Genomic DNA, 27959 nt, shown 5'->3' on the forward strand with positions numbered 1-27959 from the left:
CCCCTGATACACACACACACCACACACACACACGCATGCACACATACCACACACACACAAACATACAAATGCAATTAACATGGTTCTTGGTGATTCATCCCTAGAGATTTTCAGCACGAAGCTTGGCTTACAGCGCTGCCCTCCCACGTCTGATTCTAAAGCAGAGGTGAGCTTCCTAAAGATTTACCCCATTTCTCCACTCCTTATGGCCAAGCCCCCAGAACAACAGGAAGGCCCTGGTGACCCCTGTTGAAAACTGGGCCTGCCACATGGTGCCTCTGGTTGTGTCCTGTTCTGTCCCACCCTCCACATGTCTGCAACTGCCATGCTGGGTAACTTTTGCTTCTTTATATGCATCATACTCTTCCATGTTCAAGAAACTCATCATGAACCTCAATTAAGTAGCCTGTTCTGCAATCACCTCTTGCAGCTTGCTGTAGAAAGCCTCTCCCTTCCTGCCTACATTAACTGCTCCTGCTCAGCCTCCCATGGCATCCGTGCCCAGCATTTTCACTTCATATGTTACAGGACTGAAACTGCAGGTCTGTCATTTTCCCAGAGACATCCCAAAGTTTCTTGTAGATGCAGACGTATCTTACTCATCTTGGTAATTTTAATGTCACCACAGTGCTTGCCACAGAGAATCTCTGTTGACATAATGAAGGCATAGTTGCATAATAACATTATGCAATAAGCAATTATGTATTGCCTCCAAAAAGACTGGTGATATAAATGCACTATCCCACACAAGAGTTCCACTGAAGTGTCATTTCTCTGTCTATATAAAAGCAGCAACGCTACACTGGGTTGATTCATTTTTCAGTATTTTATGAAATTGTTCTATAATATGTATTTTGAGTGGCTTCTTGGATACATTTCTTATGTAAGCTTTTTTTTCATTTTGACAATTGTAGGATAAAAAGTGCCTTATTACAAGTACGAGACTTTAAAATGTGCACAGTATAGAACAAAATGTATATTCAAAGTCAAAATAATTTTTTACAAAAGAATGGGCATTCTCCTTCAGCAGGTAACAAAGCACATGCATGTATTTTTTAAAATAATAAATACATTTAAAGAGATTGTATGTATACTTGCTCTGTGTACGGAGGTACCTGCTCTAAAGGGAAGGCTACAGGGCAATTTGTTGAAAGAAACAGATGTAAATTTAGAGATAAGAGGCAAAAAGTTAACATGGTCTTTAGTTCTGCTGGCAGATGTGGTTGTCTGACAAATTATGTCTGTGACACAGCTTCTTTCATGAATGTGTGAGGCACAACTTTACCACACACTTGTTTGTCTGTTTCAGTCAGGATCTTGCTGTCTTGCCCAGCTTGAGCTCTGTGACAGCCATAGCTCACTGCAGCCTTGAACTCTTGAGTTTAAGTAATCCTTCTATCTTGTCTTCCCAAGCAGCTGGGACTACAGTGTGCCAGCAAATTAAAAAAAAAAATTAGGGATGGTGGGGTACTCACTATATTGCCCAGGTTGGTCTTGAACTCCTGGCCTCTACTAATCTTCCTGCCTTAGCCTCCTGAGTAGCTGAGAATACAGGCATGAGACACTGCATTCAGGGTATTTCTTACTTTTTTTTCCCATATACTGGCTCTTAAATTCAAAACATCCTGAAAGTAAGTCACATGATCTATGACGATGAACTAAATTGAGACACAGTGAGGAGCAGGCAACTGAGCAAGTCACTGGACTCTTATCCTTCCCTCCAAGTACCACCATTCCAAAAGGACTCTGGAAGCACTTGCTTTGAACCCGCCCCTCCCCAGAAAAGAAAACATCACATCTCGGCAACTTACTGAGAGCAACTAAGGAGGCTCAAGGCTGATGCCTCCATTTCATTCAAATATATCACACTTCATGTTGATTCTTCCTTTGCCTTCGGGATAGTTTTAAAAGATGTTAGACAGCAAAGAGAACTCTCTGATCCAAAGCTTTTAAAATACAGTTTGTTTCTATAACAGAAACAAATGCTTCAGAAAGGTCTTCTTTGCCAACATTGAGATTCTTCAATGCCATCTGACCTATCCATGTCTAGTAAACCATGGTGCACTTCAAGAAAAAAATCATGCTTTCTACATACTATTCTATCATTAAAATTATGAATGTTGTCAAATGACAGACTGATAAATGCGAAGGAAGCAAAAAACTATAAAGTTGCCTGTACCATTAGGAAATGGACTGAGGCAGTGACAAGAAATAACTTCTTGTAGGAGACAGGGGTAAAAGTACACACTACAGACTCGAGTTATCTAACTGGGTAATCAATCAGTTTATCAACAATATTTACAATAACAGAAGAAACTTTTTCAAGGGCCTTTCGAAATAAATATGTGGGATGTCAATGAATATTGTCTAAGGTTTAAATCTTAATAACTTCATTAAAAACCTAAATGACATTTGCTGGTCATTAGTCAACTGCAGTAAAAATATGTTTACTGTATAAGTTTTCAATGTTCTGACATTTTAATTAGTATTTTTTAGTATTTTTTTCCTAAAAGATAAAAATTTCAAACATATATGTTTCCAGTCTCCAGAAAAATTGGGCATTTGCAATTTGTCATGCCATTCCTCTGGCACGTCTTTAGACTTCAAGATTTCTCAAATTATATCAGCTCCATGTTTTTCCTTTCCCTCTCCCCCTCCTGTCTTCCTCCCTTTCTCCCTTTGGATTCTTTCCTTTCAACGGATCTACAGGTTTCTGCAGATCTTCCAGGAGGAGCACGGAGGAGAGAGATGCGATAGAGATTCTAATTGAAATTGGCTTGGAAGGATGATTTGAATTTCCCATTAGTAAATAGAAGCAGTGACATCTCCTGCTTCTCAAGTCTCTGTGCTAGTTCACATACTCTTACCTTACTGTATATACCTTAGCATTCTCAGAGAATGATAGTCTTCCAGATCACATGGACAGAAGGAATCAGGCAAAGTGGGAGGAAATGTGATCAGAGACTCAGGTGGGACAAAACTGTGAAGTCTTGTTTTCATAGTGGGGATGTGGACTTTATTCTGTAGGCACCAGCGCACCAGCAAAAATCACCAAGAAGCGGAATGGAATGATGTGATCAGATTAATTTTGAAGATGGTCTTTTTGGTGGCAGGAGGGTGTCTAAAGCTTAGAAAATCGGGGTCAGTGGCACAAGGTGGGGGCTTTCTTATATTTCCAGGTGAGTGATGAGGAGAATCTGCATTAAGGTAAAGGCAGTGAAAACGAGCAGGAATTCTAGACGAATGAGATATTCTGCAGAAAAACCGATGGCCAATTTAGTGTGGTTTGTATGAGGGAGGAAGGGAGGGAGGACCTGAAGATGATGCCAGTGCTTCTAGCTTAGGAAATAGCCAGCCATGCCGGGTCATAGGATCCAGGAAGGAGAACAGATTCAGGGGTCTTTGGTGATAGGATAATGAGTACTGTTTTAGACATGTTGGGTTTGAGATATCTGAAACAATTATTAGGTTGGTGCAATAATAATTGAGGTTTTTGCCATTGAAGGTAATGGTAAGACTGCAATTACATTAGCACCAACCTAATATCTACCAGGTGCAAATATGACACTCTAGAGAGAGGCCTGGCATTGGGGACATAAAGCTGGGCAGGTGAGCAAGAGGCAATTAAGCAGATGCCATCAGAATTATGATTAGGAAGGAGCAAGGTCCTAGCCAGGAACAGGATTCCAGTCCCCAGGGAGGAAAGGGAATCACCCACAGCAGGGCAAGTCCCTTGCTTTAAGGGGGCTGAGGTGTTTGGTTTCAAGGTGGGGCCCAGGCTGATGGAAGCATGCCTTTGCTGGTCATTAGGAGGGAACTCAATGGACACTCAATCCAGAAAAGGGAGAAGCCCAAGTCCTAGGTGACACATGGAACAGTGTGAGGTTCACATTCAGTGCGTGGAACAGTAAGCTACTCTGTCTCAGATATTTTCTGACTATGGTCTGGCTTGACTCCAAACCTGCAGAGACTGAACCTAGCAGTGAGGGCAGCAGGGACCCTGGATAAGCCCCGGTTACCCTTTTCTCATGTTTATATGCCAAACACCAACAACTAGAAAGAATAATGCCCGCACCATTTTCCAGGCAATCTTCCCCATCAGATTGAAACCCTGCTGAAATGTTCACTCCCTGTACACAGAACATTTTCCAAGTCACAGCTTTGCATATCATTCTCCAAGTGTTACCGCTTGAAACAGCAGGGAAAACTTGAAGGGCACATTTTAGTAAGTCATCATCCTATGCTCACTTTTTTGTTGTTGAAAGTTACCAAAGAAACTTTCTCTTTCAGTTCCAATGACCATCTAAAGAAAGCATGCCTTCACTTTTGTATTAACAGTCTGGGAAGTATTCGAGAATATTCCCCTTGGCTTCTCTTTTTCTAATAATAACGATGAAACTAAATGGTGTCTATCCTAACAAGGTCGGGGGCACATCAGGTGGCAGGGGAGAATTCTGGCTTTCTTGAAAAGATGAAATGCCTGCCTTCTCAGCCGAGGGCAGCCTGCCACCTCCACCACAGTGTGCCATTGACTGTGGAGAGGGTAACAGGATGGGAAAGTGTATAGTTGGCCCATTGTTTAAAAGCAACTCCAGACATCCTTATTTGCTGTGTATTAATTGAAAGAAACCATTTGTTTTGTGGCTAAGTTTGCTTCTGAAATTTGCAAAGAACTGAGTGCTGATTTCTCAGAAAACTGAAGGCCAAGTTTAATTTTTCCAGCTCTCAACCTAATGCATTATACTTTTTTTTTTTTTCTAAATAGTGAAAGCCGTAAATGGAAATCAAAGTCTGTAGCACAAGAATGAACCCTCTTTGCCTGAACTGGTGCTTAAAGAGAGCTGAAACTCTTCATTTCCTTTCTTATTTCTGAGAAACTGGTTCAAAGGTCAAGCCTAATGGAATGCTTCAGAAGTTTCATTTTCCTTTGCAGGCTTAATGAAAGGCTTAGAGCTTGACCCAATAAAATTTAGATTATGAAGCATGTAGTTGCTAAAGGAATTTCTATAGTTTTTCCCTTTAAAATAAATCCTATATGGATCAAAAGACAGTGCCTTGATATTTCATTAAACCAACACATATGAACATGTCCCTTTTTTCCTATGACCATAAAGCTGTAACTGTTAATTTTTTCTTTTGGATTGAGTTATCATCACGTGGGCATCATTAGTACACAATTGATCAAGACATGCATAATTATTATATACAATTTTTAGGCATACAAATTGTGATAGGCAATTATGAATCTTAAACGTTATTCTATTGAAAATGCATCTCTTCATGAATGGAGGCAGGTTTTTAAAAAATTAATTTATGTATCCACAAATTTATGCTATTTATTGCTAGAATAAGACAAGTTCGTTTCAATCTGTAAACCTAAGATAAAATCTAATACCCCCAACCAACTGAACTGACCTCCTCTTGGCCAAGGGTGCCCTAGAGAAATCTTGAAAATTGAATTCCTGGCCTCATTATAACCCCTCCCTAGCTAACCACCATTAGGCTCTCTTTCCCAAGGGCTAAACAGAAACCAGTCCTTTGCAAAGACTCACTCCGCCACTTGATCGACCAACCACCTGGCTCTGCCCTTCCCTTTTGTGCTTCTGACAAAGCAACGGGCTAGCATTCCTTCTGCACAGGAGACCACTGGTCATAGAGTGGTTCTCACCAGTCTACCAGGACTGAGCACAAATGGCTTTTGTGTTCTCTGTTTCACCTTCTGATGTCCAGAGCCTAACTGTGGTATATTTAAATGTTGAGTCTCCACCACAAAATGAACATGGGATGCATTCGGCATATGTGTTAGCCTATTACACAAGCATGTGCCACCTCTTTGTGAAGTGTCCTAGCCAACTGAAACCTGCTAAATATGTACTCTGAGCCACTGGCCCACCATCAATTCCTGTTCCTTTTGCCTCTCCCTTGAAACACTTGCTTTTCACTTTCAACAGGATGCTGTGCTTCTGGCCTGCAGGATGTGGTACTCTCTTTCAGAAATAAAGCCTTCCTTATCGAGTGTACAGATGTGTGACTTCTTTGGCCAACAAATCTGTTTCTAACTTTGGTTTTTACAGATGCAAGAGTTGAGAAGCTTTGTCACAGTAACATGTAGTGAGGTTTCTGGGGAGTCAGAGGCTGGCCTTTATTTGAGAAGAGGGTGGAGAGAACTGTGAGAAGGACACGGAAAAGAGATTCAGGGAAGAGCCAGTAGACACTGGCCAAATGAGTGTCTTGAAACTGATTGGCAGGACCCCTCACCCCTGAGACACACCACCTCAGCCTGAAAGCAGCTGATCTAGATTGTAAAGGGTACAACTCCTATCTCTAGCCCCCTGAAACCATCCTGAACACAGCGTGCAGTATTGCTGCCTTCTAGCTGTACCTGGCTTTCTCTCTTCTCCCTCACAGGCCTGTAATGAGCTGTGTGCCTCCATTCCCTTATCCCTTTGCTCTCCGACTGCTCAACACCAGGTTGGGGTGCCAAACTCCATGACAATGTGTAAAATGGGAAGGCCTTTTTTAATGAGGCAGAAGGAAAAGAGCTGGGCAACACTGAACTCCAGATCAGAGCCTCTTTAACTTTGATGTGAAATGAATCACAACCAGGGGGTCTTGTTGATGAAGATTCAGATCAGTAGGTAGGTGTGTTGGTGTGGCGGGGGAGGGCGCAGCTGGGATTCTGCATTTCAAACAATGAACTCTTAAGTTTCAAGGTGATGCAGAGGCATCTCCTGGGATGCATGCTGGCTGTAGAGAATGGCCTTACATCTATCTGTACATTGGTGACTTCTGATGAGCATCTACATGACTGTTAAGGAGCATATACAGGCAGCATCCAATTTCTTGATGACAACCACACAGCATGAAATGCCTATATACATGGTCCACGTTGAGGTATCTCAAACTAGAGGGTATGCTACAGGCTGAAGTTAGCCAGAGAAGACAGCCTGGATGTGGATATTGCATTGGGTCAGATGGAGGTCAAGAGCTGGTGGGAAATGACAGAGAGGAGTGGGTGAATCATTACAGCAAGGGAAAGAATAAGACTTTGAGCAAGTATAAGTGATTCTGCGATGGTCAGTCCAGATGCCCCAGCAAACTGACAAAGTCTCAGTGGGAGAAAAAAAGAGATCTTAGGGGGATTTTGCATGGGCTGGGAAAGGGGCAAGCATTGTTTGAAATCTTTGAAAGGCAAGTTGAAATGTTTGACTTTTTAAAAGGAATAGATACTGTGGGAAAAATCTAAAAGGTAAATCGTCTTCAAAAACCGCTCACGCCAGTTAGAATGGTGATCATTAAAAAATCTGGAGACAACAGATGCTGGAGAGGATGTGGAGAAATAGGAACACTTTTGCACTGTTGGTGGGAGTGTAAATTAGTTCAACCATTGTGGAAGACAGTGTGGCAATTCCTCAAGGACCTAGAAATAGAAATTCCATTTGATCCAGCAATCCCATTACTGGGTATATATCCAAAGGATTACAAATCGTTCTACCATAAGGACACGTGCACACGAATGTTCATTGCAGCAGTTTACAATAGCAAAGACCTGGAACCAACCCAAATGCCCATCGACGATAGACTGGATAGGGAAAATGTGGCACATATACACTATGGAATATTATGCAGCCATCAAAAACGATGAGTTTGTGTCCTTTGTAGGGACATGGATGAACCTGGAAACCATCATTCTCAGCAAACTGACAGAAAAGCAGAAGATCAAACACCGCATGTTCTCACTCATAGGCGGGTGTTGAACAATGAGAACACATGGACACAGGGAGGGGAGCACTACACACTGGGGTCAGTTGGGGGAAAACAGGGGAGGGACGGTGGGGGGTGGGGAGTTGGGGAGAGATAGCAAGGGGAGAGATGCTAGATGTAGATGATGGGGAGGAAGGCAGCAAATCACACTGCCACGTGTGTACCTATGCAACAATCTTGCATGTTCTTCACATGTACCCCAAAACCTAAAATGCAATAAAATAAATAAATGGGGGAAAAAAACCATATTGCAACCTTCTAAAAAGTGAGTATAAAATCTGTTGATCACATTCTCAACTATACTATACATCTGGATTCTCAAATTCAAACTTCTGATCAAATAAAAGAAAACTCTAAGACTGCCAAGGTCAAGTGATTTTGGAGCCTTATTATGCCACTAATATTATAATATTATTAAAAGCAATTTACAAGGTCAAACAGGATTAACGTCGTAATGTCAGAGCTTGATTTCTAATTTCTGCAAGAAACTGGATGTGGTCATTAAAAGATGTTTCTGGCCAGGTGCAGTGGCTCTTGCCTGTAATCCCAGCACTTTGGGAGCCCAAGGCAGGCAGATCACAAGATCAGGAGATGAAGACCATCTTGGCCAACATGGTGAAACCCCATCTCTACTAAAAATACAAAAAAATTAGTTGGGTGTGGTGGTGGATGCCTGTGGTCTCAGCTACTCGGGAGACTGAGGCAGGAGAATTGTTGAACCTGGGAGATGGAGGTTGCAATGGGTCGAGATCACGTCACTGCATTCTAGCCTTGATGACAGAGAGAAATTCTGGCTCAAAAAAAAAAAAAAAAAAAAAAAAAAGAGATGTTTCTGATGATAAAATCAGTAATTCAGACTTTAATGTGTGCAGAAATCATCTTGGAATGATTGTTAAAATGCAGATTCTGATGCAGTGAATGTGAGGCAGGGAATGTGATTCTGCATTTCTAACCGGCACCCAGGTCTCAGGACCTTATTTCAGATAGAGAAGGTGCTAACAAGTTTAAGTTGTGGTCAGCCAAGTGTCTGTAATTTTTTAAGTACAATAATATATTTTACAGCAAAATTCAAGATGCGGTAGGCTAAAGACTTCATTTCAGTGATTTTAAAACTGAAGGAATAAAATGGAAATGACAGTGATTCTTATTTTGCAGAAACCATTTCATTTCCATAAATGAGTATGTTCAATTTATCAAAGCACTAGTGATTTATGACATTAGGTTGATTTATTCATATGTTTAATGATTTATAAGGAAAACCAGGAAAATGACTCTTTTTTCCAAATCTCATTTTCTATAACCTACACAAACCTTTTCAAATTTAGAGCAGATAAATGTGTATGTGTCGAACTGCATGTTAAATCTTAAACACTACAAAAATTCTTTTTTTTTTTTTTTTGAGACAGTATCTCATTCTGTTGCCCAAGCTGGAGTGCAGTGGTGAGATCACTGTTCACTGCAGCCTTGACCTCTCCAGGTTCAGGTGATCCTCCTGCCTCAGCCTCTGGAGTAGCTGGGACTACAGGTACTTGCCACCACACCTAGCTAATTGTTTTGTATTTTTTGTAGAGACGGGGTTTTGTCATGTTGCCCAGGCTGGTCTCAAAACTCTTGGGCTCAAGCAATCTGCCTTTCTTGGCTTCCCAATGTGTTAGGATTACAGATATGAGCCATTGCACCCAACCCAAAATTCATCTTCAGAAAAGGTCCATCTGTATGAGCAAAATAAATGGCCACTTAATCTGCCTCCTTCTGGGTTTTCCCTGAGCGGGTACCACACTTCCAACAGCCTCTCTTTGAACACACACATTCAGATTACTGCAAAATCCCACTTCAGCTGAATGTTATGGAGATTCCCTCTGACCCACAGGCAGCTCTGCCAAGAACAGGTGAGCTGTGTCCAGAGTGTTTCATCCTGGACACCCACTCATGGCTCCAGGCCGAGCCTCTTGTATTAGTTTGCTGGGCCTGCCATGCAAAATATCTCAGACTGGGTGCTTAAACAGAAATTTGTTTTCTCCCAGTTCTGGAGGCTGGATGTACAAGATCCAAGTGCCGGCAGCTTTCATGTTTCCTGAAGCCTCCTTCCTTGGCTTGTAGAGGACCAAATTCCCACTGTCCTCATAAGGTCTTTCTGCATAACCACATTTCTGATGCCTCTTCCTCTTCTTATAAAGACACCAGTCCTATTGGATTGGGTCTCATCCTAATGGCTTCATATTAAGTTAATCATCTATTTTTTGTATTTTTTGAGACAGAGTCTTGCTCTGTCACCAGGCTGGAGTGCAGTGGTGTGATCTTTGCTCACCTCAACTTCTGCCTCCCAGGTTCAAGCTATTCTCCTGCCTTAGCCTCCACAGTAGCTGGGACTACAGGCATGCACCACCACTCCCAGGTAATTTTCATATTTTTAGTAGAGATGGGTTTCAGCATGTTGGTCAGTGTGGTCAGGAACTCCTGACCTCAATTAATCCACCTGCCTTGGCCTCCCAAAGTTCTGGGATTACAGGTGTGAGCCACCATGCCTGGCCAAAGTTAATCATCTCCTTAAAGCCTTATCTCCAAATACAGTCACATTCCGAGGTACTGGGGGGTTGGGATTTCAACATATACATTTGGGGACAGAATTCAGCCCATAATACCTCTCTTGAGCAAGTTATCCAGTGTGGGTAACTCAGCGTGCTACAGAGTTACCCACACTGAAGAGATGCAGAGAGAGGAGAGGCAGGAGTTCTGTGCAAAAGCAGCCCAGGAAGCCAAAGCTTAGAGACCAGGAGAGAAGGAGGTGGTCACAGGGAAGCGGCAGGGTGGTAGGGTCATGAATGCAGAGGCAGAGACCCACACTGCCACGCTCTGCAAAGGGGCTCAGCAAATGCAAATGCCCGATTCTCAGCGTCCTCCTCAGGGCTCCTGCCATGGTCCCAAAGCAGCTTTGGTATCCAGCACCGTGAGCTGGTTTTCAATGAGACTCGCCTGGGTAAGGTTGCTGACACAGCTTCCTGTCTCTTTCATATCCCTCTGGAAACTTACAACAAGCTCCTATTGACTGAGATAACCAGAGTGCATTTCATTCCTTGCAGTCTGTAAGTGATTATTGCAGTGAATGAGCTAATGTAGCATGTTACACACAGGCGATTCAGCAGACAGTGTGGGCCTGAATGATACACACATCACATGTGGATGTATGTAAGGGTCCTGTTATACGTTGCCTGTGTTGCCTTGATTTCTATTAAAGCAATAGTGTAGGATATCAGACAGAAACTCATTTCGTTTTTAAAAATGAAAATTAATAGTTAAAAAGAGTTCAGGCTGGGCATGGTGGCTCATGCCTGTAATCCCAACACTGTGGGAGGTCGAGGCAGGTGGATCACTTGAGGTCAGGAGTTCGAGAACAGCCTCACCAACATGATGAAACCCCATCTCTACTAAAAATACAAAAAATTAGCTGGGTATGCTCACTTGAACCCAGGAGGCAGAGGTTTCAGTGAGCCAAGACAGCGCCACTGCACTTCAGCCTGGGTAACAGAGTGAGACTCCGGACTCCGTCTAAAAAAAAAAAAAAAAAGAGAGAGTTCCACTTACTTATACAGAGCAAGTCCAGCCTGTGTGTATGTCTATGTGTGATTATAAGTGTATGCATGCACACTGTTTAGCACACACACAGTGCCTGAGTTCCTAGAGGCCAATTTTACAATATTAGCAATACTGTCTGTTGCTTTCAAGCTGATTTATAGTAAATTTAAATCTGTTAATATTTCAGTCATCTTCAAAACAAAGGACAGCAAATACATTGCAAGGTACCCTGCAGAAACGTTTCTGTTTATCTAAAAATCCCATGCTTTGTATATTCTTCTTCAATGTCAAAAGCACTTTTACTGCAGTATAGATGTTAATTGCCACTTATCTTAATGAGTTCTTTTCTAATATAACAGAGCCTGGCTTGAAATATAGCAGACTTTGTCAACAAGAGATAGGAACAAGAGTACTGTTGGTTCCTGGAAGAAAAGGGATGCTTTTTATTAATCTGCTTTCTTTATGTTGATTGAAAGCCTTCTGATTTAGCATTTTTGAGGTATGAGTTACTGCTTTCATCCTTAGTGTGAGGAAATTAACCCCTGTAGAAGTCAGGAAATAGAACTTTGGTTCTGAAAGCAAAAGGCACAGTAGGAACTCCTGAGATTATTAAAATATTAATAGAATTACGTGGTAGCTCATATAATCAAGTGACTGAGGGTAATTTTTAATAAAACTATGGCAGGTTGCTTTCATTTAAATGTGATCTATTTTTAAGTTTATATAATTTTAAGCATGATTATTTTTTATTTATTTCCTAGTTAACATTCCTACCACATCTTCCCTACGGAAAAGTTTCAGGGTCCAGAACAGTACCTGGCTATTTGTACTTAGAACATATTGTTGAGTGAATGAATGAATGAAAATATCTAAAACCATAATAATAATATTATGTCATTTAAATTTAAAGTTACTTTAGTGGGGAAGAGGGATGGGAAGAGATTGGTCAATTAGTACAAAATTACAGCTAGAAAGGAGGACTAGGTTCTGGTGTTCTATTGCACATGGGGGTGACTACAGTTAAAAATATTATATGGTATATTTCAAAATAACTAGGAGAAAAGATTTTGAATGGTTTCACTACAAAGAAATCATAAATGTTTGAGGTGATAGATGAGCTAAGTACCCTAATTTAAGAATAAGTACATGCGTATTGAAACATCACACTGTAACTCATAAACACATACAATTGTTGTGTGTCAATAAAATAAAACCTTAAAAACAATCTACTTTTCATTGACTATTTTTAACAGAATCTTATAATTAATATATAAAGTCATATATTATTGTAACATAGTATTGTTTTTATTTGATCATAAGAAAATGTGGGCAAGAGATAAAACACACTGGGGTCAGTTGGGGGGAAACAGGGGAGGGATGGTGGGGGGTGGGGAGCTGGGGAGAGATGCAAGGGGAGAGATGCCAGATGTAGGTTATGGGGAGGAAGGCAGCAAATCACACTGCCACCTGTGTACCTATGCAACAATCTTGCATGTTTGTCACATGTACCCCAAAACCTAAAATGCAATAAAATAAATGGGAAAAACAAACAAACAAAAAAAAAAAAAAAAGGAAAAGAAAAAAAGAACTTCCACATTTGGCAGGTAATAAATGGGACAGGGAGCTACCCATGATCTCCTTAAAAGTGGGCTTTCGGGCTTCCTACGTGGTAGTGGGAGGCATGATTTTGAAAAGAATCAGGGTCGGGACTCATGAGGCCTGGAAGCTGCCTCCCTGGGCTCCATCTCCTGCTCCTCCATGCAGCCTTGGTTTCTGTCTACAGGAGGCAGTGCCTGGCCAGCCTGTAGTTGGCTCCTTCCTTCCATTTATGATGATAAAATATACATAACACAAAATTTACAATTTTAACTATTTTAAGTGTACAGTTCAGTGGCATTAAGTATATTCACACTGTTGTATAACCATCATCACTAACCATCTCCAAAACTTCATCATCCAAATTGAAATTCTATACCCAGTAAACACTTGTTATTTCCCTCTTCCCACATTCCCAGGTAACCACGATTCTACTTTTGGTCTCTTGGATTTGACTATTCTAGGTAGGTACTTCATGTATTTGGAACATACAATGATATAATTTGGCTGCATCCCCACCCAAATTTCATCCTGAATTGTAGCTCCCATAATTCCCATGTGCTATGGGAGGGACCCAGTGGGAGATAACTGAATCATGGGGTAGTTTCCCCCATACTGTTCATGTGGTAATAAATATGTCTCATGATATCTGGTGGTTTTATAAGGGGAAACTCCTTTTGCTCATTCTTTCTTGCCTACCACCATGTAAGACATGCCTTTCACCTTCTGCCATGATTGTGAGGCCTCCCCAGCCATGTGGAACTATGAGTCCATTAAACTTGTTTCTCTTTATAAATCACCCAGTCTTGGGTATGCCTTTATCAGCAGTATGAAAATGGACTAATACTTACTCATGCATCCTTTTGTATCTTCTGTATTTCACTTAGCATAATGTCTTCATGATTCATCCCTGTTGTAGCTTGTATCAGAATTTCCTCCCTTCTTACAGCTGAATAACCCCATCATCTGTATACTGTATACTACATTTTGTTCATCCATTCTTCTGTCAATGGACATTTAGATTGTTTCAACCTTTTGGCTTTTTTCTTTCTTTTTTGAGGCAGGGTCTCACTCTGTTGCCCAGGCTGGAGTGCAGTGGTGCAATCACAGGTCATTGCTGCCCCGACCTCCTGGGCTCAAGTGATCCTCCTGCCTCAGCCTCCAGAGTAGATAGGACCACAGGCATGTGCCACCATGCCCAGTTAATTTTTGTATTGTTTGTAGAGACAGGGTTTCACCATGTCACCCAGCTACTTTTTCATTTCAACAAGAAAAAGTAGAGAATTTCCCAGACAATATTAGACGGGAAGATGGATAGTTTTGTGAGATGATCAGTCAGATCAGGCATAACAAATCATCCCACAAACTTAAAGCTGGAAACAACCATCTTCATTTATTACACTTCACAGGTTCATAGGAATACCAGACAGGGAACAGTAGGGATGAACTTCTCTGCTTCATTATGTCTGGGAGTTGATCTGGAAGATCCAAAGGCTCTGATGGCCTTGGGGAAATTGTTTGAAAGGCTTTGTTCACATGGCAGACAGGTTGACTCCTCACCACGGGCTGCTCGAGTGTCCTTAGGATGTCAGCCTGGCTACCTTACCTGAAGAAGTCATACACTGCCACTCCTACAGCATCCTAGTAGTCACGCAGGCCAGCTCTGCTTCAGTGCGGGTGGGGAAGACAGAAGGGTGTGAACCCCAGGAGACTGGTGATGGCAGCCATCATGGAGGCCTCCCACCACACACTTTATTACTTTACTTCTATGCTGGATGCTAGGTATTGGGAGATTTTTTCAGAAATTATTAAGATTTTAAATATTATTGCTACTTTGAAAAACTTGAACATATTGAGGAGATACTATAATTGTAGCCACTCATTTATTTAGCAAACACATTCAAAATGGTATACATAGGTAAGGTAAAAGATAGGTAAGGAAAAAGGATTTCTTTTTCATACTCACTGGGAAACAAATTTTGAATGTTTTCACTGCAAAGAAATCATATATATCTGAGGTGATAGGCTAAGTATCGTAGTTTAATAATGATGTAATATATACATGTATTGAAATATCACACTGTACCCCATAAATATATTCAATTCTTCTATGACATATGAGATCTTAAGGTATTTTACATTACTCACTTGTTCAGAAAAATAAAAGCTCCAACGTTGTGGGCTTCTAAGTCAGTAGTTCCAACCATCTGCCTGTAAACCAACTTTCATTTTCTTCATAAGGCCTCTTTTATTCAGCTGAAAAGACTACATTCCAGGGTGATTTCACATCTGCCTTTCCAGTACTTTAAGAAATGCCAGGGGAGATCCTTTGTCAAGGGAAAGACCAGACACCCTCTGCTGGCATCTCACCTATCCTTTGATATGTAACTAACTCATGTCTGATTTCCAAAAACGTTGGGAACCACTGGGCTACATTTCAAAGCTGGGGGAACCACCCTAGGGTCTCACTGTAGCATCCTTCAAGAGCAGTGGACAGGGTAGATGGAGGCCTTCACTAAGGGGGCTTCTTGCAAATGTCTCAATTACCAAACAGTCCACACTCCATTCATGTGGAGCTCCATCTCTAAAGAAGCCCCCAAACTGGGGCCACTCCAGTATGAAATTTTAAACAATAAACACATTCAAAGAACAGAACATATACTGAAGTGTCCCTAGAAAACTGAGAAGGTAAAATAATGAAAAAGTGAGGATACTTCTTTCATATCATTCTTCAGTGTGCTTTAGTAAGCAAAGCGCTCTGTGTGTCGGAGTATAACCTGCTGAATTTCCCACTGGTATCTCCTTCTCTTTCTTCTCTTCCCTTTCTTCTTTCCTTTCTTCCTTTTCTCGTCCTTCTTGTCTTCTTAGTAGAATTAAGGGTCTGCTAAATCACACCTGGTTCAGCAACCCAGTTACAATAGCTAAACATGTTCTTCCGAAGATTCAAGGATTTAAGTTACTAGGCTTTTCAAACTTGAAATGCACCATGAACAATGGGATTTCTGTTCAAAATATAGTTTTTACTATAAAATGCTAATCTTCTCCTTATCAAGGTCAGTACCTCGAAATTAATGAGCACTATTAGCTGCAAAACATCTCAAGCAGCAATGGAAATTAATTTCCATTAGTTAAATGCTGATGGTCAACTACAGCCTGCTTTGTAGGACAATAAATATTTTGAATGCTCCATTTTTGTCCTCAAATGTTCAAAGTCAGATGGTGAAGGAAAATGACTTATGACATCAAGCCAAATATCAAAACTGTTTTGCACATGGAATAACCAAAGGGGATTTCAGAATTTCACTTGTGGTAGCATAAATAAGGACTTTAAGAATGAATTAATTGAGATATGCTAAAAATAAAACATGTTTCCCATAGTAGTACACATTGAAAAATAAGGGAAGGAAGCTCTTTTAGTTAGGAACTGAGGCAGGAGAATAGGGTCTGGTGGCAGGGAACCTAAGGCCAATTCACACTAACTTCCTAGAGCTAAGCTAAATCGAAAGAGAACATGAGCCTTCTGCACCTAAGTAACAAAAGGACCAGAGCCTACTCCCTTTGCAAACCCCCACTTCTTTTTCTGTGTGGCAGATGGAAAACTGAAAGTACCTCTGATTGGTTGCTTTCCACAACCAATCAGACTGATGGCAGGCCAACAAGTCTTTGTTTGCATAGAAGTATAATTTGGTAATTTTATTTTAGCCTCTGATTAGTTGCTTTCAACAACCAATCACACATTTGCATAGGATGCATCAGACTCTCACTGCTTGCTTTTCACAACCAATCAGGGGCTGAAGTGAAGTTACAAAGGTTACAATCAGATTTTGGGCCACAATTTCATCTGCATCAGGTGTATATCAAGGGCCGATGGGAAACCTCTAGAGGGTATTTAAACCCCAGAAAATCCTGGAACTGGGCTCTTAAGCACCTATGCTCAGGCCTGCTCCTACCCTGTGGAATGTACTTTCATTTTTGATAATCTCTGCTTTTGCTGCTTCATTGTTTCCTTGCTTTGTTTGTTCATTTTGTCCAATTCTTTGTTCAACATGCCAAGAACCTGGACTCCCTCCACTGGTAACAGAACTGGCCAAGCCCTCTGAAAGGCACAGAGTACTTTGAACAGAACATGAGTTCAAAAGGTTGAACAAAGCTATGTGGATGCCTATTAAATACATAAATACATAACCATAATGGGCTTTTCAAAAATTTTATAGCTATGATGACTTATCCATACTTCTGTAAGGAAAACAAGTCTTGTGTTTGTCTATGAATGTATACTTTCAGTTTTCAACACCTTATCAACACTGATATATAGATGAGACAGAAAATCAACACTTCGTTACTGTGTGTCCTTTGCAGCATTAACAATCATGTGCTAACACAAGGTTTGTATATCTTATCTCTGGATAAATGTGTGCAGAGCCAATAAACAGATGGGTTACATGTATATATAAATACATGTGTATCTACTACATATATACTATGCACACATTATTTGTCACCTGTATGCCACATAGACAGATTATGTGTGTATATGTATGTATACAAATAGTATATCTACATACAATTTATGTGTACATATGTATTTGCTAATATCACACAAATACACTTATAATCTACGTGGCACATACACACACACACAAAACAAAACAAATTTTCTCTAATAAAATAAAAGTCTAAGGCTGTCAAGATTATCCCTAGAGGAAGACAGTCCCTGAGAAATGATTGACCCAATGAGCCGATTCTGTCACCTGAATTTTCTTGGTTTCCCTCTTTCTGGGGAGGGTTTCTCCTCATGGGAACCAACTTTGGGTAGCAGGGGTGCTGTCCTCCATTTTCACAATCTTGTGCAAAACTAGACCCACAAAATCTTCCTTTAATACCTTTTGAAGCACAGAGCCTTCTTTGCATTCCTTCAAAACTATTTCTAGAACTCTAAAAGATATCAAGCAGGAAATCAATGCGAAGCACACAGGTTTTAAATACAATCTCTGCATCCAGTTGGAGTGTTTAGATTTCAGAGCTTCCTCTCTGGAATTTCAAGCCGCTCTAATTCTCCATGAGATTCCAGGGAAAGAGGCTCCCCGGTTTTTGGTTCTCAGCTGACTTCCAAGAGGTATCATTTTTAATATTCACACTCCTTTTGTGCTCTTAGACATTCTGATCATTTTTTTCAAAGGCGGGTGAAGAGAGAGATTTACCTTCCCTTCCTACCAAGGAACTTGCTTCTCATTTGCAGTTTTTGATGTCTGCTTCATCACAAAATGGTAAAAGGAACAATTCCACCTGCAAAACTCCATTTTCCTTCCAGTTTGAGAATATCTAAATCCCATAGATGACACATGCACATCACACATATATCATATGCAAGATCATCAGTAAAATGACAGAGATTCACCACAAAACAGGAGGCAATATGAATTACTGATAAAGTTAAAGCATCATAATAACATTGCAGATAACTATTTGAGAATTCAGTAGTTTATTCCTCTAAAGCAGTGACTGCTTTTATTTTTATGTGTTATCACTGTACTTAGCATTATTGGGGATCTTAAACTTCACTAAGTTCTGACTTCTACTGATACAAGATACCCTTGATACTGGACATTATCATCAGATTTAGTTTCTCCAATAAGCTTATTTTGTAAAAATTTCACGACAATTTAACTATTGCATGATAGTTCTCAGTTGATTTATATTGGGGGAAAGATAATGTATCTTTCTTGGAACAGGGGGTCTAGTTGACTTCAGGTAGAAAGGTTAAAAAAGAAAATTCAGGAAAGATGGAATAAGCATACAATGATGGATCCACCTGTAAGTCATTAAAGATACAAGTTGAGTGACCCAGGACATCTTAGTTCCTGGCTTCATAATGGAGTCCAAACATAAGAAACACAACCACCATCACCTTCAAAGAAGATGGGAGGGAGTGAACAAGGTATGTGGTGGGGGTGTTAGGGAGGGTGAGCTACACTGAGAAGGCCAACATGCGAAAGTAGCTTTTGTTGCTATATGTTGAGTCTAGCTAGCTTGGATTTGGCTTTTTCTCCAAGTGATGCAGGGAAGCCAAGGATGCCTGAAGCCCACTTTAGAGGACTGGAACTTGGGTTTCACAGAACCCTCCACACTCCTTGGGGCCCTGGCTAGAAAGTGGGCGCCCCATGGGTTGTCAGCTCTTGGGCCAAGTATGAGCTCCACGCTCACCTTCTGAACTTGGGGTACAGTCTGTTTTACTGATAGCACATGGACTGGGAAGAAAAGGGGCTCATTCTCTAGAGGAAGGTGTATATACCAAAGCAGCAAAAAACAGACTTCTGCCATCACAAGGGATGGCATATCTGCTAATGAGGAATTAAGTATCTGGTTCTTTGGGTACGAATATGCATTGGCCATGACTGCCTGTCTCTCATTACTCTTGACCACATAATATCATGGAGGTCCCTATGCCAGAACCTGCCTTAGTATAAATGAGGTGGGTATATTTAGGTAGCATTAGAAATGAGTTGTTATTCTGGAATGCAATCAAATGTTTTTTGTTTTTGTTTTTGTTTTGAGATGGAGTCTCACTCTGTCACCCAGAATGGAGTGCAATGGTGCCATCTCAGCTCACTGCAACCTCCACCTTCCAGATTCAAGAGATTCTCCTGCCCCAGTCTCCCGAGTAGATGGGAATTCAGGTGTGCGCCACCATACCCAGCTAACTTTTGTATTTTTTTTTTTTTTTTTTTTTTGAGACGGAGTTTCACTCTTGTTACCCAGGCTGGAGTGCAATGGCGCGATCTCGGCTCACCGCAACCTCCGCCTCCTGGGTTCAGGCAATTCTCCTGCCTCAGCCTCCTGAGTAGCTGGGATTACAGGCACGTGCCACCATGCCCAGCTAATTTTTTGTATTTTTAGTAGAGACGGGGTTCCACCATGTTGACCAGGATGGTCTCGATCTCTTGACCTCGTGATCCACCCGCCTCGGCCTCCCAAAGTGCTGGGATTACAGGCTTGAGCCACCGCGCCTGGCCAACTTTTGTATTTTTAGTAGAAACAGGGTTTCACCATGTTGGTCAGAATGGTCCAGATCTCTTGACCTTGTGATCTGCCAGCCTTGGCCTCCCAAAGTGCTGGGATTACAGGTGTGAGCCACCACTCCTGGCCCACTACTTTCTTTTAAACTGATAAAAGGACTCTTGAAAAGGAGGTTTGGTAAAACAAAAAACTCCTTTTGAATCAGTGTCTTCTCTCCCATCTTCCTATTCTCCTAGGCTATGAGGGCTGAGTACACAGTTCCTTCCTCCTCAGCTGAGGTCGCCCTGCCCTGCTCAGGCCTCAGTGGACCCCTCCTACTCCCACTCCTCGCTTCCCACCAGGGAACGCCACAGGGGCTGCTCCTGGGCTTCCTTCAGTCTTTCCAACAGGACAGCTCATGGCCTCTATGCCTTCACTCATTTCTTCCATTTCTCTGGCTCCCAAGGCCACTCTCAGCCCGTAACTCTCTCCTAAGCTGCTGCAAGGGCAGGAGCAGTGGCTGCAGCAGTGGTGGGGTGACTGGAGCCACAGCTATATACAGACCCCCCAATCAAGGCAGTATTCTAAGGACCTCAAGGTTTGAATATATTCCATGCTTTCGTTACTTTCATTTTACATCCATGGCCATGGGGCGGGGTTAGTGCAGAGATCACGCCCAGAATCACAATTTGCTGAGAATCCCTTTCCCCTTGTATTCAATTCCCTTAACAAGACAGGCCACCCCCTCTATTCCTGTGTTTGAGGGATGGCATGCACCCTGGGGCTGAGCAACATCAGCTATCATTTAGGGAGAAAGGTTAAAAAGGAAGTTCTGGAAAAGTCGAAGAAGCACATATGATAGATCTATTAATACTTGTAAGTCATCAGAGACAAAAGTTAAGTAAACAACAACATCTTAGTTCCTGGTTTCATCATGGAGACTATGAAAGACCATGAGTGGGAGGAGAGAACCCTTGAATTTCTACTCACTTGCTTAGCTAAAGGAAATAAAGCAATGAAGTGCCAGGGCATTTACTCTCTGGGACAGCCCCAGCTGCAGTGGAGGGCATGAACTGGTGGAAGCCACACAGGGAGGGTTGCCAGAGATGCTCTTGCTTGTGCCATCCTTCCAGAGAGCACTGTGTTACTGCTGGGGTGTGGTGGCACATGTGGGGTTTGGGATTATATTATCCACTTTTACAGTAACTCTCAAAATGGAATAGAGAGCACTATAAGCACAAGCATATTCAAGAGCCAAGAAAACAGACACCTTTATCCATCTTCTATGTTTGTAGTCAGGTGCATCAGCCACATTAACCAGTTAAAAGCAGTGACAGGCTGGGCGCGGTGGCTCATGCCTGTAAGGCCAGCACTTTGGAAGGTGAAGATAGGTGGATCACCTGAGTCAGGAGTTCGAGACTAGCCTAACCAACATGGTGAAACCCTGTGTCTACTAAAAACAGAAATTAGCCGAGTATGGTGGTGTACACCTGTAATCCCAGCTACTCAGGAGGCTAAGGCAGGAGAATCGCTTGAACCTGGGAGGTGGAGGTTGCAGTGAGCTGAAATTGCATCATGGCACTCCAGCCTGGGCAACAGAGCAAGAGTCCACCTCAAAAAAAAAAAAAAAGCAGAGTGATAATGTACACAGACTAAACACATTTAACCACATTGTTCTTTCTCAAGACAGGTTTTTATTATTAAAATGTAATATAAAATTTAAACTTTGAAATATGGCTTCTAGTGAATGTATCCTGTTCAGGAACATCTGTTCTACAGCGTGCATGGGAGATTAGTACCCTAACACACGCACAGTCAGTTGAACAGGGTTCCTCCCAAAATCACTATCTACCTCAGTACCTCGGAATATGACCTTATTAGGAATAGCACTTTGAAGATGTAGTTAAGATGAGGTCACAATGGATGAGGGTGGACCCGAAATCCAATGACTAGTGTCATAAGAAGACAGGAGACAGAGACAAGGAGACAAAAAGATAAACATGAAGGCCAAGTGAAGAGGGAGACAGAGACTGGAGGGATGCAGCCACAAGCCAAGGAATGCCTGGGGCCTCAGAAACCAGCAAGATTGGATTTTCCCTTAGACATTTTGAAGGGAAATGATCCTGCTGATACCTTGATTTCAGACTTCCAGCCTCCAAAATTGTAAGGCATGCCTATCTTCTAGGTGGCTTTCCCTTGGAAGATTCTAGGATGGATTCTGGGGAAGAGGTCCTGAGGAGTGAGGGCTGCAGACTCCATCCTGGGGGCAGCTCTGGCTGTGACTGGACACAACCTCACTGAGGACACGCATGCCTGATTTTCCCACTTCAAAGGATGTGGAGCAATGTTTACAGTAATTATACTAGATAACAAAATTGGGACCCAGGAAAGATTTCTATAGTGTATAATAGTGGAATCACCCTACAAGAAGTGAATGTAAAGTTCTTCATTTATGTCAAAAAGAAAATTAAATATTCCAGATAGAATCAGTGATTCATGGTTTTGCAGAAGTCACCTATGAAAAGACTCGGCATTTTGTTTGATTCTACAGCTCTGGTTCATATCAGTGTCCACGGCAATTGGAAACACGAGATTTAAAGTCAGATTTGGATTCTGTTTCCAGCTTCTATGACTCAGTTTCCCCATATGTGAAACAGGAATTATAAAAAGTCATGTGATAGGGATTAGGGGAGGATTAAATTAAACAATGAATAGAAAATGTTTAACAGTAAGCATGGAACCTAATAATTAACTTCATTATCATTGTTATCATCAACACTGTTATAAACATTGTTGTCACCTTACTGTCAATAAAACCTATAGTGAACCCAGGTTTGCCCAAGGTAATACTTGTTCTCTCTCTATGCTTGCTGGTGATGTGTGAAGCATAATTTGGTGGGACATCAGCCACTGTTGGGCCCAGAAGTGACAGCTCTTGGGACAACGGCAGCTAACACAGGGGCAGGAGTCTTGGGCGTGGGAGCAAGGTGTAGGAACTGTCTCCCAAGGTAACTCTTTGAAAACGGGAGGTGTATTCTCATATGATTTCATAGGTCAGAAACAAGTTCAGTGAAGGAACTTACAAAAGATGCAGATTTCTGTATCAATATAAACTAGTGTATAAGCCTTGGATTATTCAAAGAAAAATAAAATGGTTCAAGAGACGGTGAGGGGGCCTGTTGCTACCTTGCTTGAAGCATCTAAGCAGGGGCTGAATGGCAAGGTATTGGAATTGCTATTAGCTTAACTGATAAACAACCTCCAGTACTCTTCAATTTCTAGAAGTCTTTAAATTGTGAATCCAGTATTTTTTCTCTTGGACATTTCCTCAGTTAAATAAATGATTATTGAGCATTTGAAGTTAAAAGCAAACTACCCAGAGATTCATCATCTGAGAGAACTAGACTCTGAAAAATATGGTATGTGGTTTAATACAAACATTTCAGCCATGTTATTTGAGTTACATGGTAACTTAAGTTATATAACACTGTTTACACTTTAATATCTTATAAATATTCTTCCAGTCTTCGTCTTTTTAAAAACATTTTTATGCCAGACAGTAAAGCTCATGTTTGTCATCCCAACCCTATGGGAGGCCAAGGCCGGAGGATCACTTGAGCCCAGGTGTTCAAGGCAAGCCTAGGCAGCATAGCTAGAACCTTTCTCTAAAAAAATAAAATAAAATAAAAATAACTTTGAAAATTAGCCAGTCTTGTGGCAAGCCTGTAGTCCCACCTACTTAGGAGGCTGGGGTGGGAGGATCAATTGATCCTGGGAGTTGGAGGCTGCAGTGAGCTACGATCACACCACTCCACACCAGCCTGGGTGAAAGGGCAAAAACTTGTCTCAAAAAATAAAATAAAAGCATTTTTATAGTATACTTTATTTCCTGAGCATTCAATTCACTGTGTGTGTGTGTATCCATGTGTACACATGTGTTGTGAGCAGGTAATGAAAAAAGCAGCATTTGGAAAACATTCTTTACCAAGGTTTACCTAGAAATAAACTATTTATAAGTAATATTCATTAATGAGATTTAATAAAATGTCCAACAATAAGAATACTTGTTAATATTTCAAAACAGCATATAAAATATAATTGGCATGTATAAATAATTCCTTAAAAGTGCATATTTTCATACTATTAGTCAAATATTGTGGTTTGAAATGAAACACCTCCATGGAGTGAGTTTGATAGAGCTGATTGAAAGTGCAGCTGCTAATTTGGGCCCAAAATCAGCATTAAAATTGTGCCATTATATGTATTTTCCTGCTATGATGAATAACAAAATAGAAGATAGTGTTCTATTGTAAATCACACTCACAAAAAGGGAGATTCTTTTAGCATGTTTGAAAAATTGCTATTGAGATAGTATACACAAAGGATTACAACATCTCAAAAAGACAGTAATCAAACATGATTAAAAGTTGCGATTACTGCTACAATTTATACATTATGTCAATAAGATGTCTTAGCCATGACTTTTGCTATTTGACAGACATTTATAATACCTTTAGTGTATCTGGGTATATCAGTCTTGCTGTGTTTATTTCCATTTGTTTCATCAATCAAATTTTCAAAATAAGAATGCTTTTGTGACTTATCACTACCAATGTGACTGATACCTCTTTCATATAACATAAGAGTTATATTTGACTTTCATGTTTAAAAACGACAGGTTATAGAACTCAATATTTGGTGTAGTACCCACAAATATTTTAGCTATGGTAACGATCCTTAAGAGATTCACATTTTATAGAAAATAACATACAATTACCAAATAAAATTTTCTTAGCAAATAGAGCTGTGAAGTGAATTTTATATGTTTAAAAATTATTTTCTCAGTAACTGCTGGCTTTACAAATAAAATTGGATAGGGGATTTATGTTGGATAAGAAACTTTTTGTAGGAACATCGGATGATTAGTCAAAAGAGAAAAGACCAAAGCTTTGCACAATCTAAATGACTGAGCCAATCATCCACAGGAAGACCCCAAGCCCTCAGAACCAATCCTTTTGTATCCTATGACTCAGAGTGACAGAAAACCAACATGGCTTCTCTGGTTTCAAGTAGAACTGTCATGACTTCATATTATTATTATTTTAAAATGCTGTATTTGCTTAAACAATTCTCACTGAATAATACTAAAATTCTTTAACAGAGAAGAGATACTGGTCTACAATAAAAAAAATAAGGTAGATGCTAGAAATAAAAAATACAACAAAGACCACACATCCAATAAGCAATGATCAGGGATGCCAGAGCTACTTGGACAATTTCCTTCATTCTTCTCAACTCCTACACACATACCGGTACTACCATTCATCCTCTGCAAAAAACCATAAATATATGTTTTTCCTTTTTATTTTTTGTAAAGACATAAAAATGTTCATGCCAACATGTGCCACAGTGTAGATTCAACATGTGCTAACAATGTAGACATAAGCCCATGTACTCACCTGGCAGCAATGCATTTTCAAGAAGTCATTTAACATTCAGATTCTGCATTTATTTAAGGCATTAAATATGGAATATCAGTTTCTACTCACAAAGGATTACATAAAAGATGTAAGTAAGCCTATTTTGAAGATTGTAATGTGCTCTAAACATATGTTTATAATGATAAAGAGGCTTACACAGTCTAGTGTTTAATGGTAAATAAAATGTTAACAAATTCTCTTAAATATATGTATATATATCTAAAAAGTTTGAAAATATTGAAAAGGTTTACATCATAGGCCATAATGCCAAGATAAATAATTGTGAGTTCTAGAAGTTAAATATATTAGTTCTGGTAATATGCACCTACAAGGAATCAAAATATAATATTTAAAGGAAAATATAAAAATATTGTTTTAAAAGAGGTCCTATATTCTGGGCTGAATTTTAAATTTAGCATATCTCTTCATTAAATAAAAACATGTTGAGATATTCCTTCACTTTAAGAAAACCTGACAAGAAAGGCGTTACTATAGTTTATGCTGCATACATTTTGCATGATGCCAATATCTAGTATCCTTGAAATTAGCGGTGAACTTATAATTCATATAGCACTAATTTGCATACAAATTTGACACATACAAAAGCTTAATGGCCAATATTCTCTTATTCATTCTAACCCTTCTTATTGGTGTTTTTATTTTTTGGTTTATAGTAGGCACTCTATATATAAGTGACACAATCCATAACTTGAAAAGGTAAGAGCTATTTCAATATATTGAGAGAAGAAAAAAGGCTGTAAAAATGACAGTAATATAAAATTCAAATGATATGCCATTTAATAAAATAAAATGCATTTAATACACAGTATAAAATAAGGAAGCTAGGCTCCAGCTACAAAAATATAATTTGGTGTCTTATTAAGCTAAATTCCCTAATAGGAAAATTTAAAGTATTTTCATTGTAGAGAAAATGTTTATTGTCAATTTAAACCTACAATGTTAAATGTAAGTGTCAATTCAGTTATATATTTTTGTCTTTTAGAATTTCTTAAGGGTTCATTATTATTCCATTTCTGTACATTTTCAGTAGCACATCAAGAAAGATTATTTAAAAATAGAGAATATGTTGAGGTATTTTCTGATGAATACGCTTGCCATACACGCCAAGAATACTTAAGAATCTGGGGCAGGTTTCAGGACCAAGACTATAAACAGTGCTGTCGAGACTGAAAATCTAGATAACCAGGACACTGAACATAGTAAACATAAGAATGCTTCTGATTTCTGGTAGATAACAGTAAGCACTTACTACAATTCACTTTTACGATGGTGTTATACCAAATACAATATTTAACACGGACCCTCCAAGCAGGTTTGAACTGTACTAAAGTAGCTGTCTCAAAGAAAACCATAAAATGATCCCATTCTGCCTTTTATATTTGCAGAAGTGGTTTCTTTTTGCAAAAGAAGCTATGCCAACCCCTCAATACAGTACACAGGAACTTGCATGCTCCATCACTGAAAAATCTTTGAGATGAATTTTAAGTACAACATCAGAGTCAAGCCACCTGCCCTACCATAAAGAAATACCAGCAATCTGACATATCAATAGTATTCACAGGTGCAGATATATATTTATGGGACTCTATCAGCATAAATCCAATGGCTATGAATAAAACATAAAGCATCACTTAACTCTACAAGGACTCAAATCCAACTTTAGAAGCAGAGCAGTGCTAAATCCCTTGCCACTGATGGAAAAAAGTAAAAAAAAAAAAAAAGCCACAAAATACCAATAATCACAACAAAAACAACACCTCCATAACAACAATTTCTTTAATATGTTATGTTCAAGATTTCATCAGTCTTTAAACAAATTCACTGTAATGTTTATTTCCAGACATAGAGAAATGAAGGTCATATAAAATTTCTAAATTTTCAATGTTACCATAACTTGGCAGGTGCACTCCTTTGCAATATGATAGATAGCAATGCACAGCGGGGCGCGGTGGCTCACACCTGTAATCCTAGAACTTTGAGAGGCTGAGGTGGGCAGATTGCCTGAGCTCAGGAGTTCCAGACCAGCCTGAGTAAGAAGGTGAAACCCGTCTCTACTAAAATACAAAAAATTAGCCAAATGTGGTAGTGTGTGCCTGTAATCCCAGCTACTTGGGAGGCTGAGGCAGGAGAATCGGTTGAACCGGGAGGCGGAGGTTGTAATGAGCCAAGATCGCCCACTGCACTCCAGCCTGGGGGACAGAGCAAGGCTCCGTCACAAAAAAAAAAAAAAAAAAAAAAAAAAGCAATGCACATGATGATGAAGCATACTTCCACTGAGACAATAAAATATGTAGGCCATGATATCTGAGGTCAAATGACATCACCTCCAGTACCCACTTTCCCCTGCATTAAAGAGGCCGGTCTACATCTTATCAAACAGTTAAATGTCAAGCACCTACAGACACTCTGATCAAAAGAACATCTTTAGTTTTTGGTGGTGAACCACAGAAGACACTAGGGATCCATTGCAAATACCCACATTCCAAGTCAAACAAAAGAATATACAACCCAAGAAAAGCCAGCCCTTCA

At 40.2% G+C, this 27959-nt stretch overlaps 1 protein-coding gene across 1 annotated transcript in view; it reads right to left on the reverse strand.

The window, feature by feature from the left end:
* LOC108295990 (catenin delta-2) overlaps window positions 1-27959 on the reverse strand; it is a 688803-nt gene that overhangs the window by 265404 nt on the left and 395440 nt on the right. The window lies entirely within an intron of this gene.

This window comes from Cebus imitator, unplaced genomic scaffold (assembly GCF_001604975.1).
Source record: "Cebus imitator isolate Cc_AM_T3 unplaced genomic scaffold, Cebus_imitator-1.0 Scaffold674, whole genome shotgun sequence".
NCBI lineage: Eukaryota > Metazoa > Chordata > Mammalia > Primates > Cebidae > Cebus > Cebus imitator.